Raw genomic sequence first — 26249 nt, forward strand, 5'->3', positions numbered from 1 at the left:
GTCAGGGACAGCAGTAACAGAATGGAGCAGGGACAGCATTAACAGGATGGGTCTGGGACAGCAGTAACAGGATGGAGCAGGGACAGCAGTAACAGGATGGTGCAGGGACAGCATTAACAGGATGGGTCTGGAACAGCAGTAACAGGATGGAGCAGGGACAGCAGTAACAGGATGGTGCAGGGACAGCATTAACAGGATGGGTCTGGGACAGCAGTAACAGGATGGAGCAGGGACAGCAGTAACAGTATGGGTCAGGGACAGCAGAAACAGGTTGGTGCAGGGACAGCAGTAACAGAATGGTGCAGGGACAGAAGTAACAGAATGGTGCAGGGACAGCAGTAACAGGTTGGTGCAGGGACAGCAGTAACAGGATGGGTCAGGGACAGCAGTAACAGGATGGTGCAAGGACAGCAGGAACAGGATGGGTCAGGGACAGCAGGAACAGGATTGGTCAGGGACAGCAGTACCAGGATGGGTCAGGGACAGCAGTAACAGGATGGTGCAGGGACAGCAGGAACAGGATGGTGCAGGGACAGCAATAACAGGATGGGTCAGGGACAGCAATAACAGGACGGTGCAGGGACAGCAATAACAGGATGGTGCAGGGACAGCAGTAACAGGGTGGGTCAGGGACAGCAGTAACAGGATGGTGCAGGGACAGCAGTAACAGGATGGTGCAGGGACAGCAGGAACAGGATGGTGCAGGGACAGCAATAACAGGATGGGTCAGGGACAGCAATAACAGGATGGGTCAGGGACAGCAATAACAGGATGGTGCAGGGACAGCTGAAACAGGATTGTGCAGGCACGGCAGTAACAGGATGGGTCAGGGACAGCAGGAACAGGATGGTTCAGGGACAGCAGGAACAGGGATGGGACAGGGACAGCAGTAACAGCTTGGAGCAGTGACAGCAGGAACAGGATGTGTCTGGGACAGCAGTAACAGGATGGTTCAGGGACAGCAGTAACAGGATGGTGCAGGGACAGCATTAACAGGATGGGTCTGGGACAGCAGTAACAGGATGGAGCAGGGACAGCAGTAACAGTATGGGTCAGGGACAGCAGAAACAGGTTGGTGCAGGGACAGCAGTAACAGAATGGTGCAGGGACAGCAGTAACAGGATGGAGCAGGGACAGCAGTAACAGGTTGGTGCAGGGACAGCAGTAACAGGATGGGTCAGGGACAGCAGTAACAGGATGGTGCAAGGACAGCAGGAACAGGATGGGTCAGGGACAGCAGGAACAGGATGGGTCAGGGACAGCAGTACCAGGATGGGTCAGGGACAGCAGTAACAGGATGGTGCAGGGACAGCAGGAACAGGATGGTGCAGGGACAGCAATAACAGGATGGGTCAGGGACAGCAATAACAGGATGGGTCAGGGACAGCAATAACAGGATGGTGCAGGGACAGCAGTAACAGGGTGGGTCAGGGACAGCAGTAACAGGATGGTGCAGGGACAGCAGTAACAGGATGGTGCAGGGACAGCAGGAACAGGATGGTGCAGGGACAGCAATAACAGGATGGGTCAGGGACAGCAATAACAGGATGGGTCAGGGACAGCAATAACAGGATGGTGCAGGGACAGCTGAAACAGGATTGTGCAGGCACGGCAGTAACAGGATGGGTCAGGGACAGCAGGAACAGGATGGTTCAGGGACAGCAGGAACAGGGATGGGACAGGGACAGCAGTAACAGCTTGGAGCAGTGACAGCAGGAACAGGATGTGTCTGGGACAGCAGTAACAGGATGGTTCAGGGACAGCAGTAACAGGATGGTGCAGGGACAGCATTAACAGGATGGGTCTGGGACAGCAGTAACAGGATGGAGCAGGGACAGCAGTAACAGGATGGGTCAGGGACAGCAGTAACTGGACGGTACAGGGACAGCAGTAACAGGATGGTGCAGGGACAGCAGTAACAGGATGTGTCTGGGACGGCAGGAACAGGATGGTTCAGGGACAGCAGTAACAGGGATGGGACAGGGACAGCAGTAACAGCTTGGAGCAGTGACAGCAGTAACAGAATGTTGCAGGGAAAGCAGTAACAGGATGTTGCAGGGACCGCAGTAACAGGATGGGTTAGGGATAGCAGTAACTGAATGGAGCAGGGACAGCAGGAACCGGATGATTCAGGGACAGCAGTAACAGGATGGAGCAGGGACAGCAGTAACAAGATGGAGCAGGGACAGCAGTAACAGGAGCGGCTAGGGACAGCAGTAACAGTGTGAGTCAGGGACAGAAGTAACAGGACAGAGCAGGGACAGCAGTAACAGGATGGGTCAGGGATAGCTGTAACAGGATGATGCAGGGACAGCAGGAACAGGATGGTGCAGGGACAGCATTAACAGGATCGGTCAGGGACAGCAGTAACAGGATGGTGCAGGGACAGCAGGAACAGGATGGGTCAGGGACAGCAGTAACAGGGTGGGTCAGGGACAGCAGTAACAGGGTGGTGCACAGACAGCAGTAAAAGGGTGGTGCAGTGACAGCAGTAATAGGGTGGTGCAGGGACACCAGTAACACGATGATGCAGGTACAGCAGTAACAGGATGGAGCAGGGACAGCAGTAACAGCATGGAGCAGGGACAGCAGTAACAGAATGGGGCAGGGACAGCAGTAATAGGATTGTGCAGGGACAGCAGTAACAGAATGGTGCAGGTACAGCAGTAACAGGACAGTGCAGGGGCAGCAGTAACAGGGTAGTGCAGGGACAGCAGGAACAGATGATGCAGGTACAGCAGTAACAGAGTGGAGCAGGGACAGCAGTAACAGGATGGTGCAGGAACAGCAGTAATAGGATTGTGCAGGGACAGCACGAACAGAATAGTCCAGGGACAGCAGTAACAGGATGGGTCAGGGACAGCAGTAACAGGATGGTGCAGGGACAGCAGTAACAGAATGGTGCAGGAACAGCAGTAACAGGACAGTGCAGGGGCAGCAGTAACAGGATGGTGCAGGGACAGCAGGAACAGGATGTTGCAGGGACAGCAGTAACAGGATGGTGCAGGGACAGCAGGAACAGGATGGGTCAGGGACAGCAGTAACAGGACAGTGCAGGGACAGCAGGAACAGGATTGTGCAGGGACAGCAGTAACAGGATGGGTCAGGGACAGTAGTAACAGGATGGGTCAGGGACAGCAGTAACTGGACGGTGCAGGGACAGCAGTAACTGGACGGTGCAGGGACAGCAGTAACAGAATGGAGCAGGGACAGCAGTAACAGGATGTGTCTGGGACAGCAGTAACAGGATGGAGCAGGGACAGAAGTAACAGGACAGAGCAGGGACAGCAGTAACAGGATGGGTCAGGGACAGCAGGAACAGGATGGTGCAGGGACAGCAGTAACAGGGCTTTCAGAAACAGCAGGAACAGGATGGGTCAGGGACAGCAGTAACAGGGTGGTGCAGGGACAGCAGTAAAAGGGTGGTGCAGTGACAGCAGTAATAGGATGGTGCAGCGACACCAGTAACACGATGATGCAGGTACAGCAGTAACAGCATGGAGCAGGGACAGCAGTAACAGAATGGGGCAGGGACAGCAGTAATAGGATTGTGCAGGGACAGCAGTAACAGAATGGTGCAGTGACAGCAGTAACAGGACAGTGCAGGGGCAGCAGTAACAGGGTAGTGCAGGGACACCAGTAACAGGATGATGCAGGTACAGCAGTAACAGGGTGGAGCAGGGGCAGCAGTAACAGAATGGTGCAGGAACAGCAGTAATAGGATTGTGCAGGGACAGCACGAACAGAATAGTGCAGGGACAGCAGTAACAGGATGGGTCAGGGACAGCAGTCACAGGATGGGTCAGGGACAGCAGTAACAGGATGGGTCAGGGACAGCAGTAACAGAATGGTGCAGGGACAGCAGTAATAGAATTGTGCAGGGACAGCAGTAACAGAATGGTGCAGGTACAGCAGTAACAGGATGGGTCAGGGACAGCAGTAACAGAATGGTGCAGGAACAGCAGTAATAGGATTGTGCAGGGACAGCACGAACAGAATAGTGCAGGGACAGCAGTAACAGGACGGCGCAGGGACAGCAGTAACAGGACGGCGCAGGGACAGCAGTAACAGGATGTTGCAGGGACCGGAGTAAGAGGATGGGTCAGGGGCAGCAGTAACAGAATGGAGCAGGGACAGCATTAACAGGATGGGTCAGGGACAGCAGTAACAGGATGGAGCAGGGACAGCAATAACGAGATGGGTCAGGGACAGCAGTAACAGGATGTTGCAAGAACAGCAGTAACAGCTTGGAGCAGGGACAGCAGTAACAGAATGTTGCAGGGACAGCAGTAACAGGATGTTGCAGGGATCGCAGTAACAGGATGGGTTAGGGATAGTAGTAACTGAATGGAGCAGGGACAGCAGGAACAGGATGGAGCAGGGACTGCAGTAACAAGATGGAGCAGGGACAGCAGTAACAGGAGCGGCTAGGAACAGCAGTAACAGTGTGAGTCAGGGACAGAAGTAACAGTACAGAGCAGGGACAGCAGTAACAGGATGGGTCAGGGACAGCAGTAACAGGATGATGCAGGGACAGCAGTAACAGGATGGAGCAGGGCCAGCAGTAACAGGATGTGTCTGGGACAGCAGTAACAGGATGGAGCAGGGACAGCAGTAACAAGATGGAGCAGGGACAGCAGTAACAGGAGCGGCTAGGAACAGCAGTAACAGTGTGGGTCAGGGACAGAAGTAACAGGACAGAGCAGGGACAGCAGTAACAGGATGGGTCAGGGACAGCTGTAACAGGATGATGCAGGGATAGCAGGAACAGGATGGTGCAGGGACAGCATTAACAGGATCGGTCAGGGACAGCAGTAACAGGATGGTGCAGGGACAGCAGTAACAGGGCTTTCAGAAACAGCAGGAACAGGATGGGTCAGGGACAGCAGTAACAGGGTGGTGCACAGACAGCAGTAAAAGGGTGGTGCAGTGACAGCAGTAATAGGGTGGTGCAGGGACACCAGTAACACGATGATGCAGGTACAGCAGTAACAGGATGCAGCTGGGACAGCAGTAACAGAATGGGGCAGGGACAGCAGTAATAGGATTGTGCAGGGACAGCAGTAACAGAATGGTGCAGTGACAGCAGTAACAGGACAGTGCAGGGGCAGCAGTAACAGGGTAGTGCAGGGACAGCAGTAACAGGATGATGCAGGTACAGCAGTAACAGGGTGGAGCAGGGGCAGCAGTAACAGAATGGTGCAGGAACAGCAGTAATAGGATTGTGCAGGGACAGCACGAACAGAATAGTGCAGGGACACCAGTAATAGGATTGTGCAGGGACAGCAGTAACAGGATGGGTCAGGGACAGCAGTAACAGAATGGTGCAGGGACACCAGTAATAGGATTGTGCAGGGACAGCAGTAACAGAACGGTGCAGTTACAGCAGTAACAGGATGGGTCAGGGACAGCAGTAACAGAATGGTGCAGGAACAGCAGTAATAGGATTGTGCAGGGACAGCACGAACAGAATAGTGCAGGGACAGCAGTAACAGGATGGGTCAGGGACAGCAGTAACAGGACGGCGCAGGGACAGCAGTAACAGGATGTTGCAGGGACCGGAGTAAGAGGATGGGTCAGGGGCAGCAGTAACAGAATGGAGCAGGGACAGCATTAACAGGATGGGTCTGGGACAGCAGTAACAGGATGGAGCAGGGACAGCAGTAACAGTATGGGTCAGGGACAGCAGTAACAGGATGGAGCAGGGACAGCAATAACGAGATAGGTCAGGGACAGCAGTAACAGGATGTTGCAAGGACAGCAGTAACAGGATGTGTCTGGGACCGCAGTAACAGGATGGGTTAGAGATAGTAGTAACTGAATGGAGCAGGGACAGCAGGAACCGGATGGTGCAGGGACAGCATTAACAGGATCGGTCAGGGACAGCAGTAACAGGATGGAGCAGGGACAGCGATAACAGGATGGGTCAGGGACAGCAGTAACAGGATGGAGCAGGGACAGCAGGAACAGGATGGTGCAGGGACAGCATTAACAGGATCGGTCAGGGACAGCAGTAACAGGATGGAGCAGGGACAGCAGTAACAGAATGGTGCAGAGACAGCAGTAACAGGATGGGTCAGGGACAGCAGTAACAGGATGGTGCAGGGACTGCAGTAACAGGATGGTGCAGGGACTGCAGTAACAGGATGGTGCAGGGACAGCAGTAACAGGGTGATGCAGGGACAGCAGTAACAGGATGGTGCAGGGACAGCAGGAACAGGATGGGTCAGGGATAGCAATAACAGGACGGTGCAGGGACAGCAATAACAGGATGGTGCAGGGACAGCAGTAACAGGATGGGTCAGGGACAGCAGTAACAGGATGGGTCAGGGACAGCAGTAACAGGATGGGTCAGGGACAGCAGTAACAGGATGGGTCAGGGACAGCAGTAACTGGACGGTGCAGGGACAGCAGTAACTGGACGGTGCAGGGATAGCAGTAACAGGATGGTGCAGGGAAAGCAGTAACAGGATTGGTCAGGGAGAGCAGTAACAGGATTGGTCAGGGACAGCAGTAACTGGATGGGTCAGGGACAGCAGGAACAGGATGGTGCAGGGACCGCAGTAACAGGATGGTGCAGGGACAGCAGTAACAGGATTGGTCAGGGCATGTGATACCATACCAGTATATCAGTAATGTTATTGGTGCTGCTTCTTGCTCTCATCTGAAATTGGAAATGTTTATCTATTTCCACCATATCCTCACCTTCCTCTGGTCTTTCACTGACTCCTCCCTTTCCTTCTTTCCACATCTCTGTTTCCATGTTTGGTGATAAGCCTGTCACCAAGATCCACCTCAAACCAACCAACTCCCACAGTTACTTTGACTAGACACCCTCACATCCTGTTTCTTGTAAAGACTCTGTTCCATTCTCCCAGTTCCTCTGTCAATGCCAGCTTTGATAAGGTGGCCTCCAAAATGTCCACCTACTTTCAGAACTGAGCACTGATTCCTCAGCACCATGTTTGAGAGGACCCTCAGCCAAGTCTGACCCACACTTTGGCCCTCGCCCTATCTCTTCTGACGAATAACAGCAATAAGAATCCCCTTGTTGTCACCTCGCATCCCACCAGTATCCACATCCAATGGATTATTAGCTGCTATTTCCACCAGTACCAGTAAGATGTTGCCACCAGACACATATTGCCCTCCTCTCTGTCATCTGCCTTCCCCAAGGCCCATTCCCTCCAGGACACCCTGGCTCATTCCACCTTCACTCTCAATACTGGCCATCCACAGACCGATGGAACCTTCTCCTGTCACTGCAGAAGGTGTAACACCTGCCCGTTTACTTCCTCCCTTCTCATGGTGAAGTAGGGATTTACCTGCACTAGATTCAAACTAGCCGAGTATATATGCTGTTCACAATGTGGTCTCCACTGCACTGAGGAAATAAAGCATGGAGTGGGAAATGAAGTTCAGCCTGGGTGCTTGCTTTGCAGAACACCTATGCTCTGTCGGCAAAATAAGAGTCTGAGGTTCCAATTGCCTGCCATTACAACACCCCGCCTTGTTCCCTGGCCAACATCTGTCTCAGGTTTGCTGTAGTGCTCCAGTGAAGCTCAGTGCAAGCTGGGAGAACAACACCACCTTATCCACTTAGGGACCTGTAGCCTTCTGGACTCAATACTGAGTTCAACAATTTCCAGGCTTTAGCTTCTCCTATGTCTTCCCCCAGCCCCAGGCCAGGGAGAACATACCAGGCCTTCTTATCACATGGTCTGCTATTACACACAACCTATTTTTAACCACTAACAGTCCTTCTTTATAGATATTCAGTTTCCTAAGCTGACTGCTATACAGTCCTTTGGCTGTCCAACTGTTTCTCTCTTTAGGCTCTATCTCCACCTGTTTTTAATCTTTGCCTTCTCCCCCACCCCATCTTCTGCATAAAAACCAATACTTTCCTCACTACCATTAGTTCAGAGGAAGGGTCCCTGGTCCTGAAACATTAGCTCTGATGACCCTCCCAGATGCTGCCAGACTTGCTGACCTTTACCAGCAATCTCTGGTTTTTGTTTCTGATTTCCTGCATCCACGTTTCTTTCGGTTTTTGTTCTTTCAGCTGGAGATTCTGTTTCCTTTTTAAGACCAATAATACTGACAGGAGCAGCTGCTGTTTTGTTTGCTTCCAGGTTCCTAATTCAAACCCCTGGAACTGTCAGACTGATCAAAATCCAATCCCTTTATCATAGGTTTGTTTATTGACCAGTTTGTGGAATGAAACTGATCATGTCACAAATTGAAATCACAATATTTACTGGAAATCATTGTGTTTGTGACTGATCTGATTCCCGTTCCAAAGAGTGTCCTGTATCGGTGTTAATTATTGATTGTTTCAAAATAGAATCTGAGCTGTAAAGACAGACCATGCACCCAATTTGGTAATTGAGAAAGCATATAGTATACTAGCCTTTAACTGTTTTTTTTCCAGAGGGGTCATAAAGTCAGAGGTTCTGATATGTCTGGGTTTATCTACTTGGGAATGTTTTAAGTCTTTCTTTTAAAACACATGTCTAATGAAAGGAGAGTGGCCATTGCTCCCAATACTGGGTTGTATTTTGTTTGGTTTTAACAAGCTGTTATGTTTGCAGCTGCTGGTCAAGCTTTATTTGGGAACCCAGAGAAGCTGCCCGACCCAAAGAAACAGCTCCATACTGATCCTCTCTCTCCCTTTCTGATATCTCCCCTGTAAGAACCTGTGTTTGATTCTACCTTTTTTGCCAAGGGGGTGTTTGTGGGGATTTGGCAAGTATTTGGAACAGCATCATTAAGTTGTAGTGGAGTCGATTGGGTTTTCAGATAAATTATGTTATTCTGTATTCTGGTTTCTTTTGTTCATGTACAAATAACTTTTATTTTGTTTAAAACAGTGTGATTGGCCAGCTGCATCACTCCTGGAATATCCACTCTACACTTGCGTCAAATAACTAGAAAAGTTAGGATCTGGGCTGCTTTCTTGAAATGCTTTGAGGGGGTCTGGCCTGGTCTATAATACTGGTTAGTCCACAACTGAATACTCTGTGCAGTTCTGTTCATCACTCTATAGGATGGATGTGCTTGCAGTCTAAATGCTTTCTTTTATTCGCTCATGGGACTTAAGCATTACTAGCGAGGCAGACATTTATTGCCCATTCTGACTTTCCCTTGAGAAGGTCTTGAACTGCTCCAGTCCGTGTGCTGTACCTTAAGCCTTTTGGGAGGAAATTCCAGGATTTTGGAAGGGAATTCCAGGATTTTGATCCAGAACACTGAAGGAACAGCATCACAGGACAGTGAACAGCTTGGACGGGAATTTGCTGGTGTTCCCATGTTTCTGATGTAGGGGCACCATGGTAATTAAGACAGATGGACTTTTTCATTGCAAGGCAGATAAAGTATCAAAGCAGAGGTGCCTTGCTGCAACTGCGTTGGGCATTGGTGAGATCTTCAGTCCAACTTGTCCATGCTGACCAAAGACAGTACCTTTCAAACCCATGACCACTTCCGTCTAGAAGGACAAGTAAGATCCCTCTCATTCTTCAGAACTCAACTAACTATAGCTCCAACTCCACTTGCTTCATGCTTTCTCATCAGTCACCTGGTTCATCCCAGGAATTACCTGAGTAAGTCTTCTCTGAAGAAGGAGAGGGGATTCTACTGGCATGTACAAATTCCTGAGGGACTTGTCAGGCTGAATGTTGAGAGGGTGTTTAACCTTGCATGAGAATCTAGACCCAGGGCAAATGATTCAATAATAAGGAATCTTCCATTCCTGATTAAGATGAGAAGGAATTCCAACCCTCTGAAGATCATTACTATTTGAAATTCTTAACCCAGTGTGATGGGAGTTGGGTTATTAAACATATTCAAGTCTTGGTTAAAATATTGATTGACAACTGTCATGTACCATCATGATAATGTGCTGAAAATAAAGCCTTGCTTTTTGTGGAGTTGCATGAAAAGTTTAAGGTTTTAAACAGTGTGCAAAATTCCCCAATTTTTCAGATTTTCAAACCCAGGTTGGTAGAAAACACAGATCAGCTTTCTGTGCTGTGTAAGGATTGCTCCTACTAGTACACACGCGCACAAAAAAAAGGGAAGGAGAAATTAGGTTGTTGGCAGAGAAAAACTGGGAGGACAGTTCCTCTCCATGGGTTACTGTGATGATCTTGATCATTCTTATGCTGGTCAGAACTTATTTTTCAATCATCTTTCTCTGGATGCATCTAATAAGTTGCAAGGGACACACAATGCCTGGTTCACAGATAAAAGGTCTCTACCTTATCAATTGAAAGTACAACAACAGCTGAAGGAAATGTTGCCTTGTACTCTTCAGGTTTGCAATGAGTTTTAATCACACATAACAGACAGACAGCTGCTGAAGTTGGGAGAACTGAACACATCTCTCTCTCTTTCTGTAACTTATTCCCAGTTTGAAACTGCACTGTTCCCTGAGAACCAATCACAGTTATGGGCAGACAAAAGGTCATATGATCTGTTATCGACAACTGGTCACTAGTGCATAGACCAGTCAGCATCTTGTTGTAAACAAGAACTATATCTGTGCATACCCTCAGATTCAATTTGTCTACAATCTAAACTTCACTTACCACTTGTTCAAACGGCTGTTTACACGATGTTTGCCATGTCTGTGAGGTTGCTTACTTTTCAAACCATACAGCATCTTTGTAAATCACTGGCGTTTGAAATAACATCCTGCTATTTAAGTCCACAATTTTAAAAAGTACAAGAATAAAAAGATAAGGTATGTACCTTGGGGATTTAAGCATGATGGGGAACAAGCAGCAGAGCAGAGTTCAGGTCACAATCAGACTCACCATGATCTTATTGAAGAGTGAAGGCAGACTCCAGGGGCTAATGACCTACTATTGCTCCCATCTCTCATGATCCTGGCTACTCCAGTGTTACTGACAGGATCTGTCAATGTGTTGTTCAAGCTGACAATCTCTTATTAAGGAGAGCATCCAGATTTTCCGACTTCTCCAGCTGGATGAGCCTGCTGAAGTCTACCTGGTGATCAGGTGACCTCCTCCTTGGATCCTGAGTATAATGGTTTGTTGACCAGGAATGGCTCCTCATGTTGTGTGCCACTGCCACTGTTCTGCCTTGATGAGCTGATAGCAATGATGTAGTGGGTCAGATTATCATTTACATCCAGTAGAGATTCTGCAAGTATGGCTGCATGGCCTGATGTCCTTCTGGTGGTGGGTCTTTTTCCAGCCTCTGAGCTGCCATGGAGCTGTTGCCTGTCTCTCCACCCTACCACCATCACCATTTTCAAACTCAATACTGTACTTGAACCTATCTAACTCCCTTTTCCATAAAGGTCTGAAACCCATTCCATCAGATGAAAGGTTTCAGCACTCAGCTTAATGGCAGAGCTGGTGCAACTCCTGCAGTGGGGAGAGTTGCCAACTTACTCTCTTTTCTGTGCCACTGAGGATAGTCAGAGCTCCTTGTTATTTTTCTTTCCCATTACCTTAAATCTGTGTTCCCTGGTTGTCATCAAATTGCAAAGAAGAAAGAGAGATTGAGAAATGTACACTATTAGAAATGGATTTCCAGATCTTAGATCCTTCGCAGCTAAAGGCAATTCAATCAATATTCTACCAATATTTAATGCTCAGGGATTGCATAATATGCTGAAGGTCAGAATAAGAGATTTTATTCACTTTCTGTTCCAGCCTATGTTGTCAGATATTAACAATTTTTTTTTGGCTCTTCTGAATTTGGAAATTACTGAAAACAGACACATTTCTTCAAAGAGTTTCAATTTGTTCTCATCAGGACACACACAAGAATATCAAAAGAATATAGATACTTCTAAACCAGAAAATTGTGCTTATTTTTTGGGACAAGATGACTGATTCACTGAGCCATTGCCATAAAAAGAGAGGATATATAGGTTTCTCAATATCTCAGCTATTTTAAGAAAAAGTGAGGTTAAACATATTAATTTTGGTTGCAGAGAAGGGATCCCAACATATGGATGTGTCTTCTATCAAGGGTCAATCAACCACATTATGAACTTATCTGACTACCTCAAGTTTTTTTTTTCAAATGATACTCCCAGTACACTCAAGATTGTTCAGCAAATGTCTGATTGTTGAAGAGATTGAACAATAGATGTTTTGTTTCAGGTTTTACAGGCTTAGGTTGGTTAATTATGGTCTGCATTCTGCTGTTATGAACCAAGGAACATACTGATTGAGTCAATCAGCCTATCGGTGGGATATATTGCCACATATCTAGCATCACACTCTCACGGAAATTTATACAAAGCATTGCTCAGTTGTGTGGGAGGTAGAACATCTTTTTGAATGTCCTAAGGAAAATCCTGTTTGTGTAGAATACCACTCACATTGTTACTGCACAGTAACAGAGGGACTGGGCTGGCTTAGTCTTTGAGATGTTTAAATCTACTGCTAAATGTGATTCTCTGATTAGTCTGCTCTTGCTGTAGTGAACAAAACCTAGACCAAGAACAAAATTAGGATGATCATAAATATTATTTTTTAAATTTCCAAATGTTTTGGGGTGTTAGTTACCCATTCCTTTCTACATAGCAATTCTTTGACCAATTAGGTTTACTTTTCAACCAATCAGCACCTCTTCTCTTTGTCAATTATTGTTGTCATCATTTGGAATTTGGCATTTTTACATTTGTTCTGATAAGTGCGAAATGAAAAACATTGGCATCATGTCTCAGCAAATATAAGGTATGAAACATTTACAGACAGCCTCTGATTTATAGATACCGTAGCAGGGTGGGGATGAGATATGGATTCCTGATGAAGGGCTTTTGCCCGAAACGTCGATTTTCCTGCTCCTTGGATGCTGCCTGACCTGCTGTGCTTTTCCAGCACCACACTTTCAACTCTGATCTCCAGCATCTGCAGTCCTCACTTTTGCCTAAAAGCTTGTTTAGTGGCTGTGGTAAGTTGGGAGGTGAATATTAAAGAGTTGAGTTCTGGTGTTTAACAATCAATAATCCCCATAAATAGACATCTCAAGCTGCTTTGTGAGAATCTCACCACACCGCTAGTGAAACGTATCAAAGATGCAGTGACATGATGTCAAGGTCCACTCATCACTCAATTCTGTTGAATGTCTCTCCACAGCCCATGTCAGTCTCCTACAACATTCTACCCTATGGGCTAAACGGCCTCCTCTGATGCAGTAACCACTCTACACTTATACATGTGAGGTAGGAAAATTAAAGTTTATCTGTATTTTCAATAAAATTTGCTCATTTAAAACTAGGGAGCTCCTCCCTGGGGTCCAGGACTAAGAGCTAATTAATTTTACTCTTATTTAAAGATAATTCATTCTTGTTCAAGATTCCTCCACCAGAGAAAATACTCCCTCCTACCTCGCTTTAAATTAGACAATCTCTCACTGTCCCACACTAGGTCACACTGTGATGGAATTCTCTCATTTAACCTGTCAATGGCCTTTCACTCTGCCTCCTAACCAAGTGTCATCTGTAAACGTGGATAGAATACTCCCTGTTCATTCATCCCAGTCATTAAAAACTAAGGCCCCAGGACAGCTCCTTTGGGATCGACCAAATCCTACCAAAGGGAAGACATTATCTTGAACCCATTCTCTGTTTCCTACCCTCCCACTTTTCAGCCATGCCAAAGATTCCCTCTAATTTCATATGCCCTCATTGTCATGAACAAACTCTTGTATCGATCTGATTAATAACTTTCTGGGCATCCATCGAGACCATGTCCAGAGCCTGCCCAAATCATCACAGACTGAGAATGGAGTCAAGAACAAAGACAATCTGAGCTGATTCAAAAATGTTTCTGAAATTCTGAAAAACAGTTGAAGAGTTCCGAGGAGTACAGGGCACTGTGTTGAACAGAACTTATTGAATTCTCACACAAAGTTGCACATATACAAACACATCTTGTTGCATGTCTGGTCTGTCTTTGTGTGATCAGCCCAAACCAGGTATAATATGAACATTAAACCGACGCCACATCCCCCCCCTCCCCCCCCCACACACACACAGACACAAACACACACACACACACACACGCACAGACACACACACACGAACAAAAATATGCACAGAGAGACACACACAGACACACACACACAGACACACACACACACACACACACACACACACAAACACACACTCATCCAATGAATATCAATGGAATGGAAACAATCTTCAGAAACTCCATAAAGTGTAAGGATGGAGGGGAGTGTGGGAATGAGGATTTCTAACACAATCTCCATTCCCTCACACTGAGAATGGATTATTCCCCATCCTAATGGACATTTATTTTGTTTCTGCAGATTCCCCAAGTGAGGCTCACACAATAGTTCCCAGTAAGTGACTGAGGGGTCAGAGTGTTGGGCCAAACCAACCCCCACAACAAAGAACCTGAGTTGCTGTGATGGAACAGGATAAATATTGGTGAGACTCTGGAGAGACATTGTTTGCTCTTCTTCACCAACATTGTGGCTTAATGGAGCTCTCAATCTCCATTGACTGTCTCACTTTGCTATTTTACAATAGTCAAGGCAATTGAAATACCTTTATTTTGTCAGAATGGCACTTCAGAGATGGAAATTAATTCACAATTTCTGGGATTTAGCAATTGATTTTGAATGGGAAGTTGAGTATGTTCGTTGTGGGAGCAAATCTCTGGTTCGGATAAGGAACTGACAATGACCTGGAGCTCTGTTTCTGAGTGAGTTCACTCACAACTGTCAGTTAGAAATGGACACTTTCTGCCTGAGGTTGGGGTGGTTTGGTGTTAGGTTGAAGTTGGTGTTTGATTACAGAGTTTCCTGCCTATCCTGTAGATTTTCTCCATGTCTGTGGGTGAGTTACTGGAGAATTGTTACAACATAACAATGAGGAAACTGACCAAAGGAGTTGATGCAATGTCACAGCAATGTCTTCACTGAGTTGGGTTTGTGCTGGATCTGTCGATGGGTTTCTTGACGGGAGACTCCTGCAAAGTGGACAGATATGAGTTAATGTTCTCAAAGCATGCCTTAAGAGGCCAAATACTCCCAGTGGATTATAGAGTGTCCAGGCTTGTGACCACCAAAACTGGAGATGGCTCAATTGGGAAGGCACCAAAGAAACTGAGAAACTTCACCGTGTGTGTGCAGAGGGTGAGCTGGGGCATCGGTGAGAGCACACACACACACTCCAATAACCCAACGCCCTACCTCCTGCACTGCTACCTACAGCATGTGCGTAAGAGTCTGCAGATCAGTCATCAGCCATCTCAGACCCACTGCAGCAGAAAGAGAAGCAAGTTATCCTTGATTCCACAGGACTGACTTCAAAGGACAGGACATTCCATTGGCAATGGGGATCTCTGACACATGGTGAACTTACCAAAGAAATAATATGATCAGAATGGTCTCTGAACTGTGTAAACAAGTAAATAATTAACACAACGACAAAACAGTATATGAAATCCTGCAAAAATGGAGTGGTTTGTGATCATCAATAAATATGTTCTCATGTCTCTATGTTTACAATAACTCCATAAACCAACCTGGATGGATCCAAATTAAGGTCCAAAGATTGACCTTAATCATGTTCTATTTAAACATTACAAAGTACACCCATTGCTATATGTAACAAAGTACGTCAATCGCAAACTGACTGCTCAAAAATATACTGAATGCTGTAAGTGTAAAACAAAACCAAAACCAAAGGAGGGAAATACTCATCAGGTCTGTCAGCACTGGGATCGAGGGAAACAGGGTCAATGTTTCAAGTCAATAACTTCAACAGAATGGGAAAACATTAGAAATGTTAGAGATTTTAAGCACTTAAACTGGAGAAGGATGAGTAAAGACAACTAATGGTCTGTGATTGGACAGGAGACATGAGACATTAAATATCAAAAGATATGGAGCAGAAATAATTGGATTCACCACAGAAGAAGCGAAAGGTGGGTCGAGAGGGGTTGGGAATGACAGAATAGGAAACAGCCGCTTTTCAAAAGGAAATGTAAAAGAGAAACCAAAGAAAGATCAACACTTTGGTTCAGATCCAGTCGGGATAGGTAATGTTCAATTAGGATCTCATAAACTCGGTCAATTAACAAAACAAAATCTGTGCCCCCAAGATCTCTCATTGTTAACAAAAACAAAATCTTAGATGAACAAAAACAAAACCATCACCATGAATAATTCTGCAGGTACAGTTTGTGACTCCTTAATTCGGATTCCAGTTCTCCTTTCGGCATCCCTGATGAGCTGCTTTCTTCTTTCACATAACTCTCATCATCATTGGCCAACGCAAAAGTATGTTACAGCTCTCCAGCATTTACTTTAATTTTCTCAGCGTTCCAGCTCTTTCTGCTGAAGAAGTCAGACTGGACTCAAAATATTGGCTTTTGTTTCTCTTCCCTCAGATGTTGCCCGACATGCTCCAGCACTTTCTGTTTCTATAACTTTACAAACTGGTCATGACCAAGAAGCTGGTGACCCTTCACCTCCACATGGGGAACGTTTGATTCATCAAATTGATGAAACCTGTTCCTCACATCTGCCTCATCTGCTGTCATCTTCCATGAATCCATGAGGAAAGGCATCATCACCCTCATCTACAAGCGGAAGGGGAGAGGGAGGAACTCAAAAATTGGAGACCAATCTCACTGTTAAACACAGATTACAAAATTCTGTCAAAGGTAATATCAAACGGGTCAGGTCTGCTCCGGGGTCGGTGATTCACCCCGACCAAACCTATGCTGTACCGGGCAGGAAGATCGCTGAGAGTCTCGCACTCCTCAGGGATACAATCGCCTACGTGCAGGACAGAGGGTTGGACACCTGCCTGATCAGCCTGGACCAGGAGAAAGCCTTTGACAGGATATCACACAGGTATATGAGAGATGTTCTCTCCAAAATGGGCGTTGGGGAGGGAATCTGCAATTTGATCAGACTGCTCTACACCAACATTGTCAGTGCAGTCTCAATCAATGGGTGGGAATCAGATAGCTTCCCAGTCAGATCTGGAGTCAGGCAGGGCTGCCCTCTCTCTCCTGCCTTGTTTGTGTGCTGCATAAAGCCATTTACCGAATCCATCAGGAAGGATGCGAGCCTGAGAGGGGTGACTATTCCTGGCAGCGGGGGCCTGCAGGTTAAGCCCTCCCTGTACATGGATGACGTTGCTGTTTTCTGCTCGGATCCACTGTCCGTGCGCAGACTCATGTGCATTTGTGACCAGTTCGAACGGGCCTCGGGGACCAAGGTAAACCGAGGCAAGAACGAGGCCATGCTCTTCGGGAACTGGGCCGACCAATCCTCGATCCCCTTCACCGTCAGGACCGACCACCTGAAGGTGCTGGGTATTTGGTTCGGGGGGGCTGGGGCATGCGCCAAGTCTTAGGAGGTCCGTATCAGCAAAGTGAGGCAGAAACTGGGCAGATGGAAGTTACGGTCGCTCTCCATCGTGGGAAAACACCTGGTCATCAGGTGTGAGGCACTCTCATTGCTATTATACGTGGCACAGGTCTGGCCTATTCCCAGGACCTGTGCCGCTGCAGTCACCCGGGCCATCTTCCAATTTATATGGAGGTCAAAGATGGACCGGGTCCAAAGGGACTCACTGTACAAAGATCTGGGCAACGGGGGAAAAATATACACCCAATGCCACCCTCTCCCTGATGGCCAGCTTTGTGTGTGGCTGCATCAAGCTGTGCGTGGATCCCCGGTACGCAAACACCAAGTGTCACTACGTACTGAGGTTCTACCTGTCCCCGGTGTTGCGAAGGATGGGCCTGGCCTCGCTGCCGCGGAACACTCCGAGTAGTTGGACCGTTCCGTATCACCTGTCCTTCGTGGAGAAGTTTATGAAGAAAAACACCTTTGACCACCAGTCCATCAGGAAGTGGTCAGCATGTAGTGTCCTTGAGACCCTTCGGGAAAAGGAGAGGGCGGATCCTGTCGAGCGGTTCCCTGAGCAGACTGTCAAAGCCATTTGGCAGAATGCCTCATCGCCAGAACTTTCCAACAAGCACCAAGACATGGCTTGGCTGGTGGTGAGAAGGGCTCTGCCTGTGAGATCCTTTATGCACTCCCGGACTCTCAGCCGCACCGCACGCTGCCCTTGAAGCGGCTGCGGGCGGGGACGAGACTGTCACAAACCTCCTTCTGGAATGTGCCTATGTAGAAGAAGTCTGGAGAGGAATGCAGTGGTGCTTGTCGAGGTTCGTCCCGAGCAGCGCGTGATGCGGGATTCCGTGCTCTACGGCCTGTTCCCTGGGACTCACACCGAGAAGAACATCAACTGTGCCTGGAGGATCATCAACTCAGTGAAGGATGCTCTCTGGGCGGTCCGAAACCTGTTGATCTTCCAGCTGAAGGAGTTGACCCCGACTGAGTGTTGCAGACTGGCACATTCCAAGGTCCAAGACTACGTGTTGAGGGACGCGCTGAAGCTTGGGACCGCTGCTGCCGCCAAGGCGCGGTGGTGAAAGACCACTGTGTAAGATCGGCCTGCCTAAAGAAGAACAGGGGGCCCACGCAGTCATTTGGGCTCCGCTGATGCCTCAGCTAAAGATATGGACATATGATTGATAAATGTACAGACCTGTGTATAAATTCTGATCTCTGTATGCAATTGTTTACGTATATATGGCATGACCAACTGTACAGACCATCAAATTATTTTATGAATAAAGTATATTTTTAAAATAAGGTACACAGTTCATGAGAATCATATAACTGGGGAGGGGGTGGATTACACGCAGTCTGCAGCCCCTCGGTGCACTGTGGCAGGTGGGTCTCAGCCTGTGGCCTTTCCCTTTCAAGCCTTTGCAGTGATTCCCCCAAGCTTTAGTGTGGCCCTTAGAACATGGCTCCCAACCTTGGAATGTACCGATTGGCAACACTCAGTCTCTGACAACTCTCAGCTTTGGATGACCAACATGTTTGAGGCAGATCGAAGAGAGCTTTTACCACATTGATGGTCCTTGAGCAGCAGTTGGTATTTCTCTCACTGTATATCACTGGGAACAGCCCTGGAGCACAGGAAACTGCTCAGGATGAGCAGCCCATCAGAGGACTATAACTAGGTCTGACTCTCACCCTCCTTCATGTCACACAGCATAAAAGAGTGACCCCAATGTTTACCATTTACTCTCCAGCATATCCATACAATCTGAATTCTGTATCCTTTTTCCTTCTGTCCTGATCTATTTTGTAATTGTAAAGTGTCCTTCAGTACTTATTACACTCCCCAACCTGGGGGTTATGTGTGGCTGAGGGGTGAATTTCTCCTGATTTCACTCACATCTCAAAGCCAGGTCAGTGTTAATCTTCGAATCCCTGCAGTATGGAAACAGTCCCTTTGGCGCATAAACCAAATCATCCGCCAACATTTCCGCCACCTCCGAACAGACCCTACCACCAGGGATATATTTCCCTCCTCACCCCTTTCCACCTTCCGCAAAGACCGTTCCCTCCGTGACTACCTGGTCAGGTCCACGCCCCCCTACAACCCACCCTCCAATCCTGGCACTTTCCCCTGCCACCGTAGGAACTGTAAAACCTGTGCCCACACCTCCTCCCTCACCTCTATCCAAGGCCCTAAAGGAGCCTTCCACATCCATCAAAGTTTTATCTGCACATCCACCAATATCATTTATTGTATCCGTTGCTCCTGATGCGGTCTCCTCTACATTGGGAGACTGGACACCTCCTAGCAGAGAGCTTTAGGGAACATCTCCAGGACACCCGCACCAATCAACCACACCGCCCCGTGGCCCAACATTTCAACTCCCCCTCCCACTCTGCCGAGGACATGGAGGTCCTGGGCCTCCTTTACTGCCGCTCACTCACCACCAGACGCCTGGAGGACGAACGCCTCATCTTCCACCTCGGAACACTTCAACCACAGGGCATCAATGTGGACTTCAACAGTTTCCTCATTTCCCCTTCCACCACCTCACCCCAGTTCCAAACTTCCAGCTCAGCACTGTCCCCATGATTTGTCCTACCTGCCTATCGTCTTTTCCACCTATCCACTCTACCCTCCCCCCCAACCTATTCCTTTCATCCTCTCCTATGGTACTCTATGCTACTTTCTCCCCACCCCCACCCTCCCTCACTTATCTCTCCACCCTTCAGGCTCTCTGCCTGCATTCCTGATGAAGGGTTTTTGCCCGAAACGTTGATTTTACTGCTCCTCGGATGCTGCCTGAACTGCTGTGCTCTTCCAGCACCACCAATCCAGAATCTGGTTTCCAGCATCTGCAGTCATTGTTTTTACCAATAAGTCCACAACAACCATCCAAAGAGTAGCCCACCTAGTCCCATTCCCCATTATCCCCAATTAATGCACCTCACCTACACATTCCTGGACACTATGGGCAACTTACTGGGGCCAATTCACCTAACCTGCACATCTTTGGATTGTGGGACGAAACCAGAGTACCCAGAAGAAGCCCATGCAGACACGGGGAGAATGTGTAAACTCCACACAGACAGTCGCCCGGGACTGGAATCGAACCCAATTCCATGGTGCTGTGAGGCATCACTGAGCTACTGTGCTATGTTCTTGAAGAGCTCTCGATTAATGACATCTGAAATCCTTGGTGTGCCAGACTGGAATATTGTGCTCACAAGTGTTTTAATCATTCCACAACAAAAGACTAACTGTGAAGATCTGTAGCTCTTCATTGTTGGTCTGTTCATGATCCGATATCGTAAAGCGTATAAACATGAGAATTAGGAACTGGAGTAATCCATTTGATTCCTTGAGCCTGCTGCACTATTTAATCAGATCCTGGCTGATCCAGTCATGTTTTAAGTGACACATTGTCATCTCCTCCCAATAACCTTTGACCCCTTTGATGAACAGGAATCTATCTAGCCCTGCCTTAAAAAAACAATATTTGTAGACCTGTGGATTTATCATTGTATCACGATCTGTGTACCTGTTGGTTTAGGTGTGCCTGTCAGTTTGTGTGTGTGTGTGTATATACTGTTGCTAACATTGCATCAATGTCTATTTGCCTTTTGCTGCAATTCCCCCTTCTCCCTATCCACCCACTGGATCCCTCTGTCTGTCTGAAATGTGGGTCAAATACTCAGGCCACATTATGAACTGGAATCACCTTCCCCTGAGCTACCTGACACTGCCAGTGGAGATCAGGTGGTTAAACAAGATCCTGACACTGAAGTTCATCTAAAAGCTGAGCTGCCAGCTATCGATGCTCTGATCACAACCACCTGATGAAGGAGCAGAGCTCTGATTGTTTCCAAATAAATCTGTTGAACTATAACCTGGTGTTGTATGATTTGTAACTTTGTAAACCCCAGTCCAACACCGGCACCTCCAAATCCTGATCATGAATCACGGTGACAATGCACAGCTCATGTGGTTCCAGTGTCTGAGGAACCAATCCTGAAGATGCTCTTTTCTGGAATATTTCAAGGTGAACAGTAAGATTATAAAGTATGTTCAAAAGTGACTCAGATACAGAGCAAGATAGATGCCTATCTTTGAGAACAAGTTGTTATAGTTGAGAAAGAATGAGGAGAAACTATCCATGAAGATGCCTTCAACTGAGAGCCATAACATCGCTGACACTGGATGGAAACACTCCTGGACAAAGTCTCATTTGAAGAATCAGGATCCCAAACTGGTGGATCCAGGATCCACCGTTCACTCTGTGGAGGCACAATCCCAGGAAAATCTATCCCATTCCTGAATGAACTGTGTCTGAACAATGAGCTGTAATTCCGTGCATCGACTGTGATATGGAAGGATGGACGATGATGTCCATAATCACTCAATGTACGCGCTGTGCCTCAATGCGGTGCCAGGAATGTCCTGCAGTGAGCCTATGAAACCCACGTGGGTAAGGAATGGACAGACACAAGGTACTCACTTCAACCCAGGCCTGAAAAATCGGAAAGAAAGGGTGAAACATTTCAGACACAGCCTGTTCCTCTTGAGCTGGTCAGGATGTGATACTGAGACTTCAGACAGAGCTCGGTGTCTCTGTTACTCTGATTGTCAAGAAGATTACAGTTAAGGTGGTGAACGTTACTGTATTTCAGGGGGCAATGATGAATGCTGTATTTCAGGGGGATTGTTGTGACCTGCTTTGTATCTTTTGGGGAAAACCTACAGAATAACAAAGCTTCATCCAAGTGCAAGACAGACTCAGAAGGGGAGTGAAATTCATCTGACAGGGAAAATGTTACCATTTTTAATACATTTCACCCGAAAGAATAAAAAAGAAGCATATTGTCTAAATGGTGAGAGTGTGCAGAGCTCTGAGATTGAGAGTTTGTGAGTCCCCTGGTACATGGATCATCAGGGTTGGTTGTCAGATACAGCAGGTCATAAGGAAACCTCAGAGAATGTGATTGTTCATTGTGAGGGGAACGGAACATAAAAGTAGGGAGGTTCTGCTTCAGCCATACAGGGTATTGACGGCCAATGCAGGACTGTCTACAGGTTTGCTCTCCTTGCTGAAGGAAGGATACAAGTGAATTGGAAGCAGTACAGAACACGTTTACCAGACCATTTCTTGGATTGAGGTGTGGTGTCTTATGAGGAAAGGATTGATTGACTCGGTTTGTATCTGCTTGAGTTCAGAACAGTAAGGGAGGCTTGACTGAAACGTGTGAGATCCTGAGGGGTCTTGACAGGTTTAGATTTGAAGATGATGCTCAACCATTTGTGAGAAAATGTGTTTCCTCATCTCTGTTTTAAATGGATGACCCTTTATTTCCAAACTTTGAGCCCTAGTTGCAGATATTCCCATTAGGGGATACATCCTCTCCTCAAAATATGTCAGAAGCAGAATCTTTGAATATTTTTGAGGCAGAGGCTGATAGATTCTTGATAAACAAGAGGGTGACGTTATCGGGGGGAGATGGGAATGTGCAGTAATCAGATCGGCTCCCCCCCCCATGATTTCATTGACAGTTAGAGCTGATTTAAAGGGCCGAATGGCCTACTCCTGCCCCGATTTCCTCTGTCCATCTGAACATAATTATAGCCATGGGGCAAACACTGAGAGTTACAACTGGACCCACAGAGAAAAACCAAAATGTCACTCACTGTCATGAAGGAGCTCAGACAGAGACTTCAAAAGCTGAGAAAATAAAAATGGAATGTGAGAAGCATAATAAAAATATAAAAACAGAGAGTGTGAGATACTGGCTACACTCACTTGGCCCAGGATCCAATCAACCCTCAATCTTAACGAAACACTCACACCACACAGCACAGAAGGAGGGGAGAGGGAAGGAGTGGAGGGTGAAGGCCTCACCTGAATGTCATGGAATTACTCCCAGAAGAATGAGACTCTACACCTTCCAACCTCTCTCCCATCATTCCCAACACTCTGTCCCGTCAGTCACTTACTGGGAGCTGTTGTGTATGTCCCACTTGGGGAGTCTGCAGAAACAAAATAAGTGCTCATTAGGATGGGGAATGATCCACTGTGGGTGGCACGGTGGTTAGCACTGCTGCCTCACAGTGCCAGAGACCTGGGTTCCACTCCCGCCTCAGGCAACTGTCTGTGTGAAATTTGCATATTCTCCCTGTGTCTGCGTGGGTTTCCTCCAGGTACTCCAGTTTCCTCATTGCAGGTTAGGTGAATTGGCCATACTAAATTTCCTGTAGTTTTAGGTGTAGGGGAAAGGGTCTGGGTGGGTTGCTCTTCGGAGGGTCGGTGTCGACTTGTTGGGCCGAAGGGCCTGTTTCCACACTGTAAGTAATCTAATCAAGATGTGAGGGAATGGAAATTGTATAATAAATCCTCATTCCCACACTCCCCTCCATCCTTACACTTTATGGAGATTTTGGAGATCTCTCCCATTGCATCAATGTTCAGTCAGTGAGGATGTGGTTGTGTGCAGGGGATTTAATCATCAATGTTAGACCCAGTCTGGGCTGATCACACAAAAAAATCAAGACGTGTTTATACGAGTGTATCTGTGTGTGGGAATTTGATTGGTTCCATTCCCCACAGTGCCCTGTATTCCCAGTACTGGAGATTCCCCTACACTCACTCTGTCCCCTCAGTTCCACAGTCCCCTCCCTGTGATTCTTACCTCTTCAGGGCCTTTTTCAGATTGTTATTGTGAATATTTCAGCCATTGTAGAGACTATTCTAACCATAATAACAAGGTGGAACTGTCTCAAACTGTTTTTGTGATTTCTGAGACATATTGGAATAATATCAGGATTATCTCTGTCAGGGTTCGATTCCCAGTTCTGTGTTGCTTGTGACAATTTTAACTGATCCGACCCATTGGGAATTGATGGGACTGGTTGAAAGACTGGTTTGACTTTCCCCCAATTTCACTCTCCAGTAAGGTTTCTGAAGGTCCCACTGATAGGGGAGTGAAAGATCTGGAGCTGGAATCCGAGAGAAGAGAGACGCATCTTCATTTTGGAATTAAATCAGAAAATACTCCCACGCATACAAATAAACACATGTTCACAAACATACATGTATACACACACACACACACACACACACTCCAGTCTCTTACCCCACTGATAGAGCTGGGCCTCTGCCAGGCTGCTGTGTTCAATTTGACAGGAGTATTGATCCTCATCCCCAGCATTGATCTCAATCTCTTTCTGGATCTGATGGGTCCCATCGTGGTTTGGTCGAACCCCCGAGGACTGGGTCTCAGACATGGCCTCTCGATTCCTTAGCCAGGTCACCTCGATGTCTGCGGGATCAAACCCAGTGACCAGGCAGGAGAGAGTGAGCGGCTTGTCCTGACCATTGGGCTCCCTCCTGGAGATGAACACTTCAGGCTGAACTGTGATGGGAAAGGGTGAAAACACAAACAACAGACAGACACTGAATGGAATGGGAGAACGGTTTCATAGATCAGTGAGGTTAGATCAGAGAAGTTTGATCAGAAAATGGGATCAAAACTGAAATACATACATTTCCTTCTGAAATATTCCTTTCCACTTCCAGATATCTATTTAGTTGCTCAACTCCTACCTCTTCCAGACATATTTTCCAGGAATTGTTCCAGGTATCACCTGAATCCCATTTATCTTTCATTTTCACTGCAATGGGACTGAATGCAATCCATCTCATTCTGTTTGGTTCGAGACGAATTAAATCCTTTCCATCAAATCCAAACCTCATCAATCTCTTAATGCTGCTGTCATCACTGACCTCAGCAGTACAGTACCTATCCGTTGAAAATTGTGAATTCCTGTCAATGACAACAGCATTCAATGATCAGTAATTAATTGCTAACTGAAACTCAGAATCAGTCTGATCAAAAGGGAACATGGTGTGGTATCGGGCCCAGGGTATGGGGGCATTACACACAGTGCTATACTCCTGGGGGCCTGTGCTGTCATGGAGTCCCAGACTCAGCCAGCACTGCCCCTTTCTCCAGCTGCTGTCTCACACCTCAGCCTGGAGCAGATAAGCAACGGGCTCTCCGATCTGGGTCAGAATTCCAGCGCTCACATTCCCACTGTCCTGGAACGACAACCCCGGTGGATGTTGTAATTTGTTTCAATCATATGCTGCATTCTGGGGAATGTAGTCAATGTCTGTCTGTGACCACTGTGTCAGCATCCCACAAGCTCTGACCCACGATAGGACTCTGTGTGGTATTTATAAGAACACTCTCCCCATGGGGCTTAAATATCTCTTCCCCTGAGCTTGGCGGAATGGAGGGTAAGATAAATTTCTTTATGTTGCTAATTTTTTGGATCCACAGCTTTCTGTGACTTTTATAAATTATTTGGATGTGAATATAGGAGATATGGTTCATTAGTTTGCAGATTAAACTAAATTGTTGGTGTAGTGGACAGCGAAGAAGGTTATCTCAGAGTACAAAGGGACCTTATTCAGATGGGCCAATGGACCACGGATTGATAGATTGAGTTAATTCAGATTCATGTAAGGAGCCGTATTTTGGTAGAGGAAATCAGGTCAGATCTTATACAGTTAGTGGTAGAATCCTAAGGAGTCTTGCTGAATAAAGAGCCCTTGGGGTGGAGGTTCAAAGTTGTAAGTGGACAGGGTATTGAAGAAGGGCATTTGCCTTTACTGGTCAGTGCATTGATAACTGGAGGTGAGATGTCATGTTGTGGCTGTCGAGGACATTGGTTAGGCCACTTCTGGAATACTGCTACAGAAAGGCATTGTGAAACTTGGAAGGGTTCAGAGAAGCTCTTTTATCCCTGGAATCAGCCTAGTGAACTTCCTCTGAACTGCTTGCAGTGTCACCATATCCTC

At 47.1% G+C, this 26249-nt stretch overlaps 1 pseudogene; it reads right to left on the reverse strand.

Annotated features, from left to right (window-relative positions):
• Nucleotides 1-26249, reverse strand: part of LOC140455543 (class I histocompatibility antigen, F10 alpha chain-like) — an 83726-nt pseudogene that overhangs the window by 50428 nt on the left and 7049 nt on the right.

The sequence above is a fragment of the Chiloscyllium punctatum genome, chromosome 30 (genome assembly GCF_047496795.1).
Source record: "Chiloscyllium punctatum isolate Juve2018m chromosome 30, sChiPun1.3, whole genome shotgun sequence".
Taxonomy (NCBI): Eukaryota; Metazoa; Chordata; class Chondrichthyes; order Orectolobiformes; family Hemiscylliidae; genus Chiloscyllium; species Chiloscyllium punctatum.